This window comes from Chenopodium album, chromosome 12 (genome assembly GCF_948465745.1).
Source record: "Chenopodium album chromosome 12, dcCheAlbu1.1, whole genome shotgun sequence".
NCBI lineage: Eukaryota > Viridiplantae > Streptophyta > Magnoliopsida > Caryophyllales > Amaranthaceae > Chenopodium > Chenopodium album.
In genome coordinates, this window is record NC_137845.1 from 585,204 (window position 1) to 602,301 (window position 17,098).

The 17,098-nt window shown below is 35.7% G+C and overlaps 1 pseudogene; it reads left to right on the top strand.

Annotated features, from left to right (window-relative positions):
• Window positions 1-1,682: 1,682 nt before the first annotated feature.
• Window positions 1,683-14,016, top strand: LOC145572730 (fatty acyl-CoA reductase 3-like; annotated as a pseudogene).
• The last annotated feature ends 3,082 nt before the right edge of the window (window positions 14,017-17,098 follow it).

A 17,098-nucleotide genomic window follows, 5' to 3' on the forward strand; every position in this document is an offset into this window, starting at 1 on the left:
TTTGTTCTTAAAACTAGTCCCACCAGGTTGTTTGTTGCACCTATTTAGCTTGATAAATTTTATTTGACCTATGTTGTTTTTGAGTTGTTTGTATTTGGAAACCTATGTCTAACTCACATGACCCAACTCGAAAGTAACCCATTCTATATATTTGACTTGTATGAATAATACAATGATTTAGCATGACTTAAACTCGAATTAAATCTGATGATCAGATACAGTTGAACCTATCCTATATTATGTAAATACTCCATATATTGTTAGATTAGTCACGACACATACTGATTTTATAGTAACAAAGTTTTATAAATATTACTAACACACAATTACAGATCTGATATATTATCAATTGGTTTTATATTACAAGTCATTTTATATACGGAGTACTAAAAAAGTTCATGTACATATACTCCATATTTCAAAAGAGCTTCCTCTAAGATGTAGCTTATGAAATACGGAAAATTAATAATTTATTGAGCTATTTCATTTAATACCAATTAGTTTTACTCTATTTACCCCTCGTGAGGAAGGCTTCCTAATAATAATTTTTTATCTTATCATTTAAAAATAAAAAAAAATAAAAAATAAAAAATAAAAAAATTAGTTTTACTCTGTGCTTTGTTGTTGGTACTTCATAAAGACTTGTATATGGTCTTATTTTTCTCTGATCTGATGCGTCTGGCCTTGTCACATTCAAGACATGTTATATCTACCATATTTAATAAATATATACTTTCTCCGTTCTAGTAATAATGCAACAACTGGACTTTTACATTATTTATCACGCTTGTTTGACCACATATTATGGTTGATGTGTAAAGTAAAATATAGTCATGTGGGGTCTTATTAAATTCATCTCGTAAAATACTTTCACAATATCAATTTTTTTTTTTATAATTTTTACTCTTATACAATTATAGATATATAACATATAAAATGTGCTTTGTGATGCTTAGGGCCTGTTCTCATACGCTGAACTGAACTGAACTGAACTGAACTGAAAATAAACTGAACTGAACTGAACTAAACTGAACTGAAAATAAACTGAACTAAACTGAACTGAACTTAAGTGAAGTGAAGTGAAGTGAACTGAACTGAACTGAACTGAAAATAAACTGAACTGAACTGAACTGAAATTCAACGTATGAAAACAGGCCCTTAATTTCATCCTTGTTGCAAAATTTATGGAACAGAGGGAGTAAAAATGATTGATCACCCGCGTCTTATCTTGTCTAATTTTGTAATGCATTCAACTAGATATGGTGGAGGTATCAATTTGGGTACCTGAATCAGACAGTCGGTCAATGAAGTCGGATCGAGTCAATTTTAAATTTATTGAGTCATGCTAAATTATTGTGCTAATACGAGTTGAACTTTGGATCGAGCTAGCTATGAGTTTCTTTATCGAGTCAAATGGAATTGGATAGATAGAGTCACTTGTAAAACTTTTGGGTAGAACCCAGCCACGCAGCCAATTGTAACTTGATGCCGCAGCTATCTAAGTACTATATATATAGCACTCTAACGAATAAAATGAAGCACTTGTACATATATATAAATCCATGTACATATTACTCTTAAAATCTTAAATCTTAACAGAAATACACTCTTAAATGATTGTAATCTCAAATACGCAACGTCTTTTTTCCTCTTTTGTTTTATACTCGTATTTAGGTTTACAAATGGAAGTTGGAAATGGAGTTGAGTTTCTTCGCGACAAAACTATCTTAATCACCGGCGCAAAACTGGCTTCCTTGCAAAGGGTTACTTCCCTAATCTTGCATGCTCTCACTAAAATTTATTTGTTACTTTCCATCTTCTTTTTTTTCTTTTTTTTTCTTTTTTTTTTGAGTTTTATATTTTTTTATTCTTTTTTTATCATTACGTTATGAAGTAATTTGGACCACTAAACGTACAATAATCATTTAAGCATACTTTGTACTCCGTAGTTTAAACCCAAAAAACATATTTATTTATTTAATATTATATCTTTAGAAATTTTTTCTAAAAGGGACATATATGTTCACTATTTTGTGTGGAAAAACCTTATATGTTTAAAGTGGTCTAAAAGAACCTTATAAGTTGATTTTGTTGTTTGGGGGGACCTTGAAGTCAGAACCTGGCAACTAGGGCTAGACCAGACCGACACGGGCGAGATAGAAGGCCGAAATTAGAATTTTAAGAACCGAATACCGGACCGATAAAGCTAGGACCAAACCCGGACCAGACCGATTTATTAATTTTTTAAAGAAGAATTCTAATTTTTAAATAATTTTATGGAAAACTCAAAAAAAGTAAAGGAAAATCAACACTTTAACGTCTTTTTTTTTGTATATTTAGTACAAAAAAGTTCATAAATTTAAAATTTTCTAAGTTTATTAAGTATAATCTTAACCATTATTTAAGGCTTCATACATATTTTTAATAAAAAAAACGATTTGGTCCAACATCGGTTTTTATAGAGTTTTGGACTGGACTGGACCGGATCGAAGACCGGAAAAATAATTTTCTAGACCCGAAGACCGAACCGTTTAATTCGGTTCGGGGTCGGTTTGAGGTGGCCCGGTCCATTTTTTCGGTCCGAACCGATTTGTGAACACCCCTACAGGCAACAATTGATTTTTTTTCCTTCTACGTTGATCTCTCATGTGATCTTAAAAAATGACCCATTTTTCTTTTTTTTTTTCCATAATTTCCCTCAAATTCCATTATTTTGATTTGTGTCATTTGGAAAATAGAAGAGAGAGAAGGCGGAATTGGAGGGAAACGTGGAAAAAAAAGAAAAGGGGTCATTTTTTCAGGTCACGTGAAAGGTCAACGTCGGAGAAATAAGTCAATTATATTGCCGGATTTCGACCTCAAGGTCCCCCAAACAACAAACCTTTTAAACTACTTTAAACATATACGGTCATTCCAGATAAAATAGTGAACAACTGAACATATATGTCCCTTCCGGACAAATTTTCCTATTTTTTTTGACACAATTTATTTTTTAATGTTCGATACATGCATGCACAATTAAAAATTAAATAAATAAATAAATAAATAAAATTGTACGAGTATCAATTAGCTATTTGCTTCTAAATGCTGTGCTCGTGGAGAAGATACTTCGAGTTCAGCCAAATGTGAAGAAGTTATATCTTCTTATAAGAGCTAAAAATAACAAAGCAGCACTTGAAAGACTACATACTGAGGTAGGTATCTTAATTATTTGTACTTAACCCAGAAAATGATTACATATAGTCGTATGTTGATCAATGTTATTAATGTTTTATCAATGTTTATAATGTTGAAGCTATATTTCACTTAATGTTCACGTGATTGATCGTATATATGTAGATCATTGGGAAGGATTTGTTCCGAGTTCTAAGAGAAAGACATGGCAAACTATTTGATTCTTTCATATCAGAAAAAGTGGCACCTATTACTGGAGACGTGTCATCAATCAATCTGGGTTTAACGAACAATGATAGCGACTTTTGTAAGGATGTCAACGCTATCATTCATTCAGCTGCAATTACTAGATTTGAGGAAAGGTAATAAATAATTTTTGCGATTGTGATTTTATCACCGAGTATTATCTTTGGGGGATTTCGTATTATTTGAATTTTACGAAATTGATTTTGGTACACCCTTAATTGATTTTGGTACATTCTTATGTGAGAACAGCATATAAAACTATATTCTCTCATAGAGGTGTGTCAAAATTAATTTTAGTGTGGTAAAATCATTTCCCGAATTTTATATAGTACAATATTTGTTTATAAGGGTTATGATATTATTGATATACATAGGTATGATTCGGCTTTGGGAATCAACACTTTTGGAGCAAGGAAAATCATTGGATTTGCAAAGACATGCCCTAATTTGCAAATTCTTATCGATGTTTCAACGGGTGAGTGAAGTTAAAGCTTGAAATTTTAAAACATTTTCTTATAAAAACAAAAATTAAATAATAATCAACATTATAAACCCTAATTCGAAGAAATGATTATTGTAAGTTACAATTAAGTTTGTAGAAAATTAAAATGAAATGCATTTTAAGATACTGTGATGTACTATATATATTGTGTCTTTGAGTTTTTAAAGAATTTTAGATTTTTGATAAAGCTAGTAACATTTCTTGTGTTTCATCGTCGTAATAGCTTATGTTTGTGGAAAGAAGACCGGGCTTATTCCGGAAACACTGTATAATTTGGATGAGAATGGTTGTGGGATAAGAGGGTTTGATGTTAATACAGAAAAGAAGTTGGTTGACAACGCATTGCTTGATCTCACAATCAAGGGAGCTTCTTCTAAAGAAATCCGAGATACCATGAAACGATTGGGTCTAAAAGGGTAATTTAATTATTTTTCGAAACTCTCTTGATCGCCATCTATTATGTAATCAATTTTAAGCATTAATTAAGTTATCATAACTTCCTTTTTTCTAGAAATTTTCTCTCTCTAAGTTGAGAGCATCTCTCACTAAAAGTGAGTCTCCCCTAGTTCAACTAGGATTCCATATCCAAGTAGTATACTGCTTGTTCTCAATTCCCTTTCCTGTTTTCTTTTCATTGATTCTGCTGGGGATTACTTGATCTCCCTTTCCTTATTAGATAAGGATCTTAACCTTTGTCAGTTTGTGATTTTTGTTTGGATTCCCAATCCAACTTTTCCCCCTTCCAACAAAAGCTTGTCTCGTTATTGATAATTCTCCTCGGCTTCCAGAAAAGGATTATACCTTTAATTAGCCTCTACCTAAATTTAGTTAACTGAGCGCAGCCTATTTACATGCAACCAATACTTTTTAAGCAGTTATTGTTCTTGAATCTTACTGGTGCAGAATTCTCTAGCTTAAGGCGGCTCAAGAGCAGATAATTAAATTCTGCCTCAGTTCTTGTTCCCCATGCTTGAGCTGCTACAACTCTCAAGAACTCAAGTTTTGCTATAAATGTGAAGGCATTTTTCAGTGTTTCTCATCTCAAACTCTCTGCTTTCTCTAAAACATTCCCTTTCTTTGTCTTCTTCTCTGCTCTTTCATCAATTCTGATCTCTTTCTAGCACTTCCCTTTCTTCTGTCTCTATAATGGACAACAATAGAAATCCACCAAATGCTTATAATGAGCGTGACAATCTGGATCTAAGAGGAGGTCCCCTCATTCCTCCCCCACCAGATTTTAATCTGGATGAGTGTTTGATTAACTTCAATTCTTGTGTTATTGGGGTCTTTGTAGGGCCACATTCACCACCTGAAGAATTTGTGCAGCATATAGTCAACTCTAGATGGATTCGGAATGGAGAAATCCGTGTTCATAGGTCGGGAAACTATTATTTATTTGAATGTACGAGTGGGAAGGACCTTGTAAGCTTGAATCAAACCAACACAGCAATTATTGATGGTAGAATCATAAATTTTTGAAGGTACCAAAGGGACTATGTGCCCCACCAGATGAATTTTACTCTTACTAGGCTGTGGGTAAGAGTACATGGCCTACCTCTTGCTTATCTTACCATGGGATGGGCTAGGCAAATATTGAGACATGTTGGATATGTCGAGGTAATTGATCAAACAGAGGCGCATCTGCCGATAAATGCGGAGCTTAGAGCATGTGTTCTTGTGGATCTGTCGATCCCTCTCATCCCTGGATGCTTCATTCCGATTGAAGGGGATAGGGTTATTTGGGCTTATCTGAGATACGAAGGTATCTTCAGATTCTGCAAGACTTGTGGGTGTGCAGGGCATGCAACATCTCGATGTCATCTTCATCCAAGAACAGCAAGGAGAAGAGTGCGGCGCAGACTCGACGAGGTGGAAGTTGATGGTGTTCGGGTTCTATATGGGCCTGCTGAATACCCCTTCTATTCTAATTATATTCATGGTTTGCCTGATCGATATAGGTTTCGAAATACAGGTCTTGATCTGCGAATCAATGAGATGCAAGAAAATGAAGATATGTATCGAAGGGTGCCTAGGGAAGATTGGGATTTCTATGAAGGGCATCCCTATGAGCAGCCCTTGTCTCCTCCAAGTAGTGATGATAGTGAACACTATCATACTGGAGAAGAGGATTTAATGGAGGAAAATTCTGAAATAGTTGAGGGGGAAGGTGCGGCGCGTATTTTGGATCTTCACTTGTCTCCTGGAAGGAGATTGGGCTTGGGGGAAGACCCTTATGCAGAATTCACTCAACCTCACCATTCTAACCCTAATGGGGGTAATGAAAATCAGCAAAACATAGTGTATCCGGAGATTGATACACGAGAAAATACTTAGCAAGGAACTGAGGTGGTGGGCCGTGAGGTGCCTTCCATGGTGAGCCCAGAAAATTAGATTGCTCGGGGATCTCCTACTCCGCCACCAAGGCGGGTGTTCATGGGCTCAACTTTTGAAGTTGGGGAGTCTTCTTCGGCAAGGGGTGGGTGGTTAGAAGCTGGTGGGCCTGGCACCATCTTTCACACACTAGGTATTTCGAACCGGGCTCCTTCTCGTTTTGGGTTCGAAGGAAGCCATGATCGGAGTGGTGACTCTCCAACAAATTTAACCACTCCTACTGACATTTCCAGCCCGACGCCGCTGCCACCACCGCGAACATGGGAGGAAAACCTCACTAATGAAGAGTATGCTCAGATTATGGAAGCTAGTACATTAACTCTGGGGATTCGAGGAGCAAGGCAAGCAGAAATTCGTGTGATTCACGAAACAGTTAGAGCAAACTCTTCTCCCTTCTTGCAGCTTACTCGAGCAGATTTAGGGGGATTGCCAAATCTGCCCTTGACAGAATTTGATCCACCAAATTCTCCGGTATCGGTTTCGCACTTTAGTTCATTTAATTTCACTGATTTGTTTAATTATGATGATAGTGATAACACCAAAAAGAGGATAAGGGAAGCAATTGGTCACTACCCTCACTCTTGTGATGGTGTTTCGATCCGGTTTAGTGAGTCGGATTATGAATGGGTTGAGCGGAAAAGGCTCAAAAGATTGCACCGTTGGTCGGAAAAGGGGGGATTTGCTATTTGGCTAAAGGATGAGAATGGGGGTAAGCGGTTTGCTTCAAAGGCTATTTCGGACCCGGACATGGCTCGTGAGTTCAGGGTGGAGATCGATGAGGATATTGGAAAAAAAGGGAAAAAAAAAGGTACCAAAGCATGTCTTCTTCGTCATCGGCATCATCTTACAAGAGGCAAAAGAGTGAAGAAGTAACTTCGGCTTATCGTGAAGTTAGGGATGATATGGATGTTGATTTGCAAGTGATGTTGCTTAATTCGGTAGGAATCTCTTCCGGGGGTGGAGTGGCTTCTACAAACCAACCCCCTAAAGAGATATGAAGATTGTGGCGTGGAATTGTAGGGGTCTCAATGATCCACACTCCCTTACAATTCCCTACCTAGTGTGGCTCTTTAGGTCTAAACAACCTATGTTTATGTTTGTATCGGAAACTAAAATGGACTATGTTAGTGCGGCTAGTAAGTTAGATCTTTTGCACCCTACTTCAAATTTTGGTTGGAACTCGGAAGGAAGTAGTGGAGGGCTTTTAGTTTTATGTTGGTCTAGTAATGTAGTTGAATGTTTGTACTCTTCCAAAAATTTCATCCTTTGTAAGATCAATGAATCTAATGGAAATTCGAAGTATGTACTCTTTCTTTATGGTGAGCCTCAAGTAGAAAATAGAAGAATAGTATGGGAACAACTTCAATGGTTTTTGGAGGAGTTCAAAGATGTGTTGATAATAGGGGACTTCAACCAAGTAGAAAGTGGGAATGATAAATTGGGAGGGTCTTCTAATATTAGGGAAATTGATGCTTTCGTTGATTGGAGATTTAGTAGCAATGCAACAGAGGTCCCGTTCTCAGGTCCAAGGTTTACTTGGAGCAACAAAAGGGAAGGGAATGAGCTTATCCTTGAAAGGCTTGATAGAGCCTACTTAACGGAAGATTGGTTCCATCACTCCCCGGATGGGAGAATTGTTCATGAACCAATCATTTGCTCTGATCATGCGGCCATCACCTATCACTCTCATATGGATCCTACTACTTCAAATAGGCCTTACCAAATTCAAAGTTGGTGTCTCAATTTCCCGGAAATTAGGGAGATGGTTGAAACTACTTGGAAGACCGGGTTTCATGGCTCGTATATGTTCCAACTTTCTAGGAAACTAAGTATGGTAAGAACAAAACTCCAATATTGGTGCTTAGAAAATAAGAAAAGTTGGGGTATAAATTGGAGGAAAACAACAAAAGAACTATGAAGCACGGGTTTGAATGTTGGCTCGGTGCAAGAAGGTGATGGTTATATTCAATTAATTAATCATCGTATTTCGGAGGACCAATTAAGTTTTGATTTTTGGAAGCAAAGAATGAAATCAAATTGGGTCAGGTATGGGGATTGCCCAACAACTCTAATGTATAGAAGAGTGAAGCAGCAACAATTGAGCAATGAGATCTTAACCTTGAAGGATAATAATAGTAATTGGGTAGAAGGGCAAAAGGAGGTGGAGGAAGTGGTTTTATCGTCCATCAAGGATATCTACAATCCGGTTATTCCAGATAGACATGGGGAAGAAATTGATCTTTTACTGAGACAAATGGATATTCCCTCTATCTCATTGGAAGATAGGCAATGGCTTGACAAGCCCTTCACGGACCAAGAAATCAAGAAGGCTATGTTCAATATGCATAAGTCAAAATCACCAGGGCCGGATGGGTTCACAGCTGACTTCTTTCATATATACTGGAAGGAGGTAGGTCAACTGGTGACAGAGAGTGTGCACCAATTTTTGAGATCAGGTAACATGTTGAAGGAATGGAATCAATCTCTCCTGGTTCTAATTCCAAAGGTCAAAGTTCCGGAGGTGGCTAATCAATTCAGGCCGATCAGTTTATGCAACACAATTTACAAATGTATTTCAAAGTGCCTTGTCAATAGGATCAAGGTAATCCTTCCAAAACTGATTTCCGAAAATCAACATGCTTTTATCCCAGGGAGATACATGGAGGACAATGTCCTGCTAAGTCATGAGCTTATGCACCTTATAAATTCGAGAAAGGGCTCTAACTACACTGCAGTTAAGATTGATATGTCAAAGGCATACGACATGGTAGACTGGACTTTCCTCCTCAAGGTCTTACAGGCCTATGGTTTCTCTAGCCATTGGATCAGGATGGTATCACAATGTATCTCGACAGTAAGTTTCAAGGCAGTTATCAATAGGAATGCTTCAGGTCATTTCTCTCCTAATTGTGGGCTGAGGCAAGGGGATCCTTTATCACCATACCTGTTCATTTTCTGTATGGATATCCTATCGAGAATGCTAACTCTAGCAGAGGAGATAAATCAATTCAAGGGTTTAAAGGTTTCAAGAAGGTCCCCTTCGATTTCACATCTTTTCTTTGCGGATGATGCCATGCTTTTCTTTAAAGCAACAGAAGAGTCGTGCAGCTGCATCAGAGACATCCTTCACAGGTTTGGTAGTGCTTCGGGCCAACAATTGAATCTGCAAAAATCCTTCGTCAAATTTTCACCAGGCTTTGATTTAAGCACCCGAGTGTCCCTAAAAAGGATTCTTTCTATGGACGAAACTGACAATATGGGGATTCACCTAGGAGCACCAATTGACATTCAAGGGAAAAAAAGCTCAAATTTTCAATTTTTGGTAGACAAGGTGTCAGAGAAGGTGGTCTCTTGGGCAACCTTAAGCATATCTCAAGCTGCCAAGCTAATTCTGATTAATACAGTCTTGCCATGTCATGAAATGCCTAAAACTGCCGCAAGGAATCGCAAACAAAATTGATTCCCTTATCGCAAGGTTTTGGTGGTCAAATAAAGGAAATAAGGGTATGCATTGGGTGAATAGAGCAACAATTCAACTTCCTAAGAGTATGGGAGGTTTGGGTATTAGAGGTACGTCAAACCTAAATAATGCCCTGTTATTCAAGCAAGCTACTCGGATGCACCTCAATCCACAACTTCTGCTCTCAAAAGTGCATAGAGGATTTCAACCTTGTGGAATTTGTAACTTATCGAAGCCTTATAAAAGGGTAGGGTGCCCCTCGATGGGAAGGGCAAGTTTGCAAAAAGTAACTGACATCTTCAAGAGAGGGTTTGCTTGGAAAGTGGGAAATGGAGAAAGCATCAAGGCTATTGGGATGCCTTGGGTCAATGGAGAGGTACCTATTACTAATTCAAGCCAAACTTTGGGAGGGTCCTTAAGATGGAAGGTCAACGATTTTATAGATAAGGATTTGGTGGCTTGGAAGGTAGGAAAAGTCAGGGAGTGTTTTGACTGGAATAGTGCAAGAGCAATTCTAGCAATGGAGCTTCCATGCTCTATGGATGATGACTTCCTATATTGGAAATACCACCCGTCAGGTAAATTCACTGTGAAAACAGGCTACTATTTCCTTGTGAAAGAACAAGGAAATGAACTCCTTACCCCTTCTCTAGATGAGTAGAAGTTTATAAAACTTATCTGGAGGATGCATATCCAACCCAAATGGAAAGTGTTTATATGGAAGCTTTTTCATGATGGTATTGCAGTAAAGGGTAATCTGGCTAGAAGAGGTATACAAGTAGAGGAGACTTGTGAGTTTTGTGGGGTGGAGGAAGAAGATAGCCAGCATCTTTTTAGACTATGTTCTCTAGCAAAGGAGGTCTGGGAGGAAAGCTCCCTGGCTATTTGCTCTGATTCTACTGGATTTGATTCTTTGAGAAGGTGGATCCAGCACTATATCCTGCTGTTTTATAGCGAGGATGGTAAGTATGGTACACGTAGCATTAAATTTATTGCTACCTTGTGGGGCCTATGGAAGACGAGGAATGCTCGAAACTTCAATGGGGCCAATGGGGGAGGAAGCCTTGCCTCGGAATTTATCAACATGGCAATGCGTGACCATGACAATTATGTCCAAAGGGATGAGACAAGTAATAACAATAGGGATCACAATGTAGAAGACCCCTACATTCCCCCGGGTTTCAACGCTGTGCAATTAGGAAAGGAAAGGAATGGTTATGACAGTTTCATTGTGGGAGCGGATGGCTCGTGGGACAAAGGAACTACAAGGGCAGAGATCGGTTGGGCAGTCATGGGAAGTATCCAGGGTAATGAGGATAGTGAGGGAGGCAAGCATGGAGTTGCTACCTCGGCTTTACATTGTGAGGCCTGGGCTTGCCTTGAAGCAATGAAATGGGCTAGAGCGAAAGGCAAGCATGGAATTCTCATCTTATCAGACTCGATTGTGCTAATTAACAACCTTCAAGAAGAATCAGGTAAAGATGTTTCGATAGCTTGGATGGTAAAGGAAATCAGGAAAGTGGGGGCCATGTTCCAAAGGTGCTCAATCCTAAAAGTCCAAAGGGACCAAATGCAAAGGGCAGATGAAATCGCTAGGAAATGTCGTCTCACCCTTTCAAGCTATGTTTAAGTTTTTGTGCTTTGTATTTTGCTATTGTCAAAAAAAAAAAAAAAAAAAAAAAAAAAAAAAAAAAGTTATCATATAAGTCGATAAATAAATTTGTATATGATATCTGGTGTTATATCTTAATAAAATGAATTGGTTAGTTTTTAAATATATGCATTATTATTGGTAGTTGAATTTAACAACCTAATATTGTCACAATCATGGGCGCGATAGGATATTCAATTCTTCAAATTATTGAATTAAAAAGTTGGAGATCAAATTATTAAATTACGCTATAAATCTAGTATCTTGTTATAGATGTTGATTATTTATTATACAGGGCAAAATTGTACGGATGGCCTAATACTTACGTGTTTACGAAAGCCATGGGAGAGACGCTTATCCACGAGCACAAAGGAAATTTACCACTAGTCATTGTTCGCCCTACCTGATTAGCAGCACTTACAAAGAACCCTTTCCTGGTTGGATTGAAGGTTTAGGGTAAGCGAGCTCTTAATAAACAATGAATAGAATTTATTTGAATGTTGAAAGTGTAATAGAATAACAAAAGTACGTAACTCATGAAATAATCACATGCATTGATGCATATATAATTGTGTATATTGATAATGTCTAGCTGGTAGTTTAGTGAAAGTTTTAAACTAACGGGATCAAATCTCGTCTACATCATATTTATATTTATGTTTCACAATTTATACCTAGCTAATTTATTTTAAATTGTATGTTCATGGTTATTATTTGATGACAGAAGTTTAGCCAATGTTTCTATTCTAAATGGTAAAGGATATATCAATCTCATAAACGGTGATGGTAACACTATCTTTGATTCGGTAAGTCGAAACTAATCCTTATTCCTTTCTACATAGTGTACTTACTAGTAGTAATTAATCATGCTATAACAAACATTATCCTAGTATGCATAATATAATTTGAACTATATAATATGGTGATTGCAGATTCCGGTTGATATGGTGGCAAATTCAATACTTACGGCAATGGTAGCAAATGCAGATAAGCCTTGTTTAGAAATTTACCATGTGTGTTCCTCTTTGAGAAACCCTTCATTTCTTGGTAAAGTACTTGACATCCATAACGAATACTTCGCCAAAAACCCATGGTATAATGGTCAGGGAACGTTGGTGAAGACTAATAAGATCAGATTGGTTATTAGTTCTGCTTATCGTTGTGTCAGAGGTAAATTTTCTTTTTCGCAATATTTATTATTGGGTATTTATTTTAACTCTCTTGGTCGGAAGAAGTTCATGTGTATAATTAATAGCATGATAAATGAAATCATACTTATGTGTTTCTAATTTTAAATTATTTAATTAATTGCAGATTTTAAAATTAGTGGATATAGCATCATGTCATTTTTTCAAGGCTTATCAAGATAAACTTGAAATGTACATAAAGGTGACATACAAAGTTGCAACAAATTTCAGGCCCTATACATCGTTTGCGGGCATGTAAGTGTTACACATCCACCCCTTGTATTATTTTAAATAAAATTCTATTTTCAGTAAATGCAACATACATTTGAATATGGTCCTAAATATGTAAGAAAACCAAATAAGCCCCCTATTACATGGCTAAACAATGAATGATGTTGTTGAAATTCATTGTAATTCATTTGTGAGTGTTTCACATTGGAGAAAAAGGAGAGGTGGTTCCACTTTATAAGGTAGAGGAGAAATTCCCACTATTGCCAACTGGTTTTAGTATGGAAGTTCCTAAGTCTTATTTGTAGACCAAACTCTCCCCCTTCTTGTTCCGGTTGTCCAGACCCATTTCATATTATTTCAAAAACTTAACCTGGGCTCTGGTTCCATGATAATCGGGTTTGGGCCACACCTGTTACAACTGTCCACTTTATACGACTAAGGAGGTTCCACCTCAAAACCATATGGGCTCAACACTCCCCCTTACATGTGAGTTGTCCATAATATTGGCCCAGATCACAACACAAACTTAACCTGGCTATGATACCATGATAAACGAACCTGGGTCACACCCGTCACAACTGTCCACTTTATACGACCTAGGAGGTTCCACCTCAAAACCATATGGCAATGAGGGAAGTAGCCCCGCCCAATAAACTTGGACTCTAATACCATGATAAATTTTTGACACAATATGAAATGGACTTGGACAACTCGAACAAGGAGGGGGAGAGTTTGGTCCACAAACAAGGCTTAGGAGGTTTCATATTAAAACCAGTTGGCAATAGTAGGAATTACTCCTCTACCTTATAAAGTGGAACCACCTTTCATCTTTCTCCAATGTGGGACACTCGCAAGTGGGCTACAATGGGTTTCAACATATGTCAAATCCCATTATGGGTAATTTGAATTAATAATGTAACAACTATTTGCCAAAATTATTAGATTAGCTATGTATGTAGTAGTATCAAATATCATCTTTATAATTTTTCTTATTATCAATTTTCGTATCTGCATAATTGTAGATTTGAGGACGAGTAACACTGAGAAGCTAAGGACAGCTATGAGCAAACATGGCATGGAAGAAGAAGATTTTAACTTCGATCCCAAGGCCATTGGTTGGGAAGACTACCTTCTCAACAATCACATTCCAGCAACAGTCAAATACCTGTTTTAATGTTTCCATTTGCTGGCCTGAGATACAACAATAATACTAGAATGGAACGTGTGGAAATGCACTAAAAACGCAATGTTTTTTGCAAATACTACTATTGTTTTAATTAAATTTTTTTTTTTTTTAAAAAAAAAAAAGTGCATGAAAATGGGTTTATTAATGATTGAAGGGGGATGAAAAGTTGTAAAGATAACATCCCTGTATATACTTCATATAAGTTTTTATTTCCTATTTTGGTTTTAGTACGAGTACTTCTAGTTGCAGCTATTGGAATTTGATAAACGGGTATGGATTGCACTTGCCACGAGTGTCTACCTTATAAGTTGGACAATCAATTGAAAGTAGATGATATTGGATATTGATGAATATTGATTGACAAGGCCCGATAAAAAAAAATCCAATTGTTTTGCCCAACTTAAAATCTTGAACCCAAGCCCAAAATCTAGTAGATGACATTGGATATTGATTGACAAGGCCCCATAAATATAGTCCCTTGATTTTGATAATTTTTTTTCCTTACTAAATACGGTCGCTTCACAGTTGACACCATATCTGATACGTAATCAAGAGATATATAAAGTACGAAGTATAATTCATCTATATAATCCTAATAATCAGCACCAATAAGCATCGGTCTTATATAGAATACTTGTCTTTAGTTTTAATTATTTAAATGAACCCTTTTTAAGTGTAGTTGTATAACTTGTATTCAAATGTGTCTTCGTTATGAAAATGTATCTTTTAATGATATCAGCATGTTTTGTTTTAATGTAATAATTAATAGATACTGAGCTCTAAAGCATAGCATGCATAAGATACCATTATTTCTATTATTTAAATCAACTTTTTTGGTAATTACATGAGCATTATTTTATACATCGTCCGTAATATATTATGAAGCATTATTAAACATTTGAAAAAAAAAATTAGGGAGGATGCCTAAATAATTGGAATAGAAATAAGAAGATGCCCTTCAGTTGTATCCAGAGGAACAAGTGAGCACATTAGATTAAGGAGGATCCATTCTGGAAGCAAGTTCAAGCTAGAGAAGTTGGAGGCATGTAATTTAATTAGGGTAAAAAACAATATTTAGTGGTCCTTACTTATCATAATTTTGTACTTACATATATATTTTAATTAAAAAAAAAAAAGAGTAGTGGTCCTTACTTCCAATTAACAAGTAGTCAATTATAAAATCAAGCCAATTGGATTTATTTGGTACTTTGATCAAGGTTTGTCACGTTTGTGTAAACGTGTTTAGTGGCGGACAGAAAATATAAGTTGCATATATTTTTTCCGGTCATTTTAATGCGAAAATGAATATTGTTGTTACACCCTAGTATAATTTAAGTAATAAAAGTTTAAAAAGCAACATTTCATCAAACAACAAAAAAGGGAACGAAGAAAATTGACTAAAAGCAAGTGATAGCAGTAAATCTGATATAATGACAAATTAGACGATCTTTCTCCTCTTCCGTGCAAGACAGTATTACTATCGCAAAACATGGATTAAGTGAAAGGAACAGGTAATAAAGCTACCCCAACATCATCACCGACCAGGATCACCATACACCTGAGTGTATCTATATCATTGTCTATCTAGCTAGCTAGAAAATATTGGTTGCTTAGTTTGCTTATTCGAACGAATGAATAGATCTATTAATGCTGCTTATATTATTCAATTCGATTATTGGCTTTGCTCATTTGCATAAATGCATAATACTCATATATAATGCAGCACAAAGTAATCGTTATTTTTAGTAACATTTCTTACATCGCATTCACTTTTTATGGAATGGGATAGGTGATTTAAACTATGACAAATAACTCTATTACATGTCATTTATTGTAGAATTTTCGCAATAATAATAAGGTTAAATTAATTTATTATTGATGGGAAGTCATGCATTGTATATTTGTATATACTTTCTTTTTTACTTACAACTTATGTTGACACACACTTCAAAATAAATATTAGACTACATAAATAGACAATTTAAATAAAATAATAAGAAAGTGTCAAGTCAACCCTAATATAAAAATAAATACGACGCAGTAGAATCTTTTACATTAAAAATAATATATACTGTGGAGTAGTGATTAATTAACATAACATAACACTATATTCTATTTTATGTATTTGTTAATTTAGATTTCATTTGTAAATGTCGTATGGCTTTTTATTACGAGTAATAAATTGATTTTGTTCCCAAAAAAAAAAAAAAAAAAAAAACTTTATCATTCTTTCAATATTGCAATAAAAAAAATGTTTAATTACTACGTATTTAAATTATATTGTAAAATATTTACACCAAAATCTACCACTTTTGATTTGTTGACTTACATTATACAAAATTTAAATTATTTGCACCAGAAAAAAAAAAAAAAAAAAAAAAAAAAAAAAGACTCTAACAATAATAATACTACTCTGCTACTCGTACTACGAAGCATATATTTATGAACGCCTTACACATATACCCCAGCCCACGCACCGTCCAAGAAGGAAATCATATTGAATTATTGATCCTGAAATGTTGTAAACAATCACATAATTAATCTGATGATCATTTAATTTATAATCAATCTGTATAGTAGATATATGATTAAAAATGTAGAATTAATTAGAAGTTTGATAAATCAGAGACAACAGAGAAAAGAGATGATTAGAAATAAACACACGTCTTAATTATTTAATTAAATATGGGGCGGCGACCGCCCGTGGTTAATCTTTAATTCATTTACGGTACTTTAAACGGCTTAATATGCGGAGCTCTTTTGGGTAATACTGTATTAGCTACCTTTAATTTAGATGGTGTATACTATAAGCAGTGTGTAATGTAATAGGAATAGTGATAATTAACTGCTAAAATAGTGATTAAACATAAAATGCAACTAACGAACAGTTCGATTATTAAGATTAGCGCAATTCGTGTTTAACGTGTCAGGGTGGTCCTACTACAAGCTCGTCTGTACATGTTGGGTCCATAAGCTAGCTAGCAAAGTAGCGAAGCTTTAATTAATTAGTTATCATAAACTGATCAATTAATCAGTTATTATAACTAATTAATTAGTTAGTTATTATAAC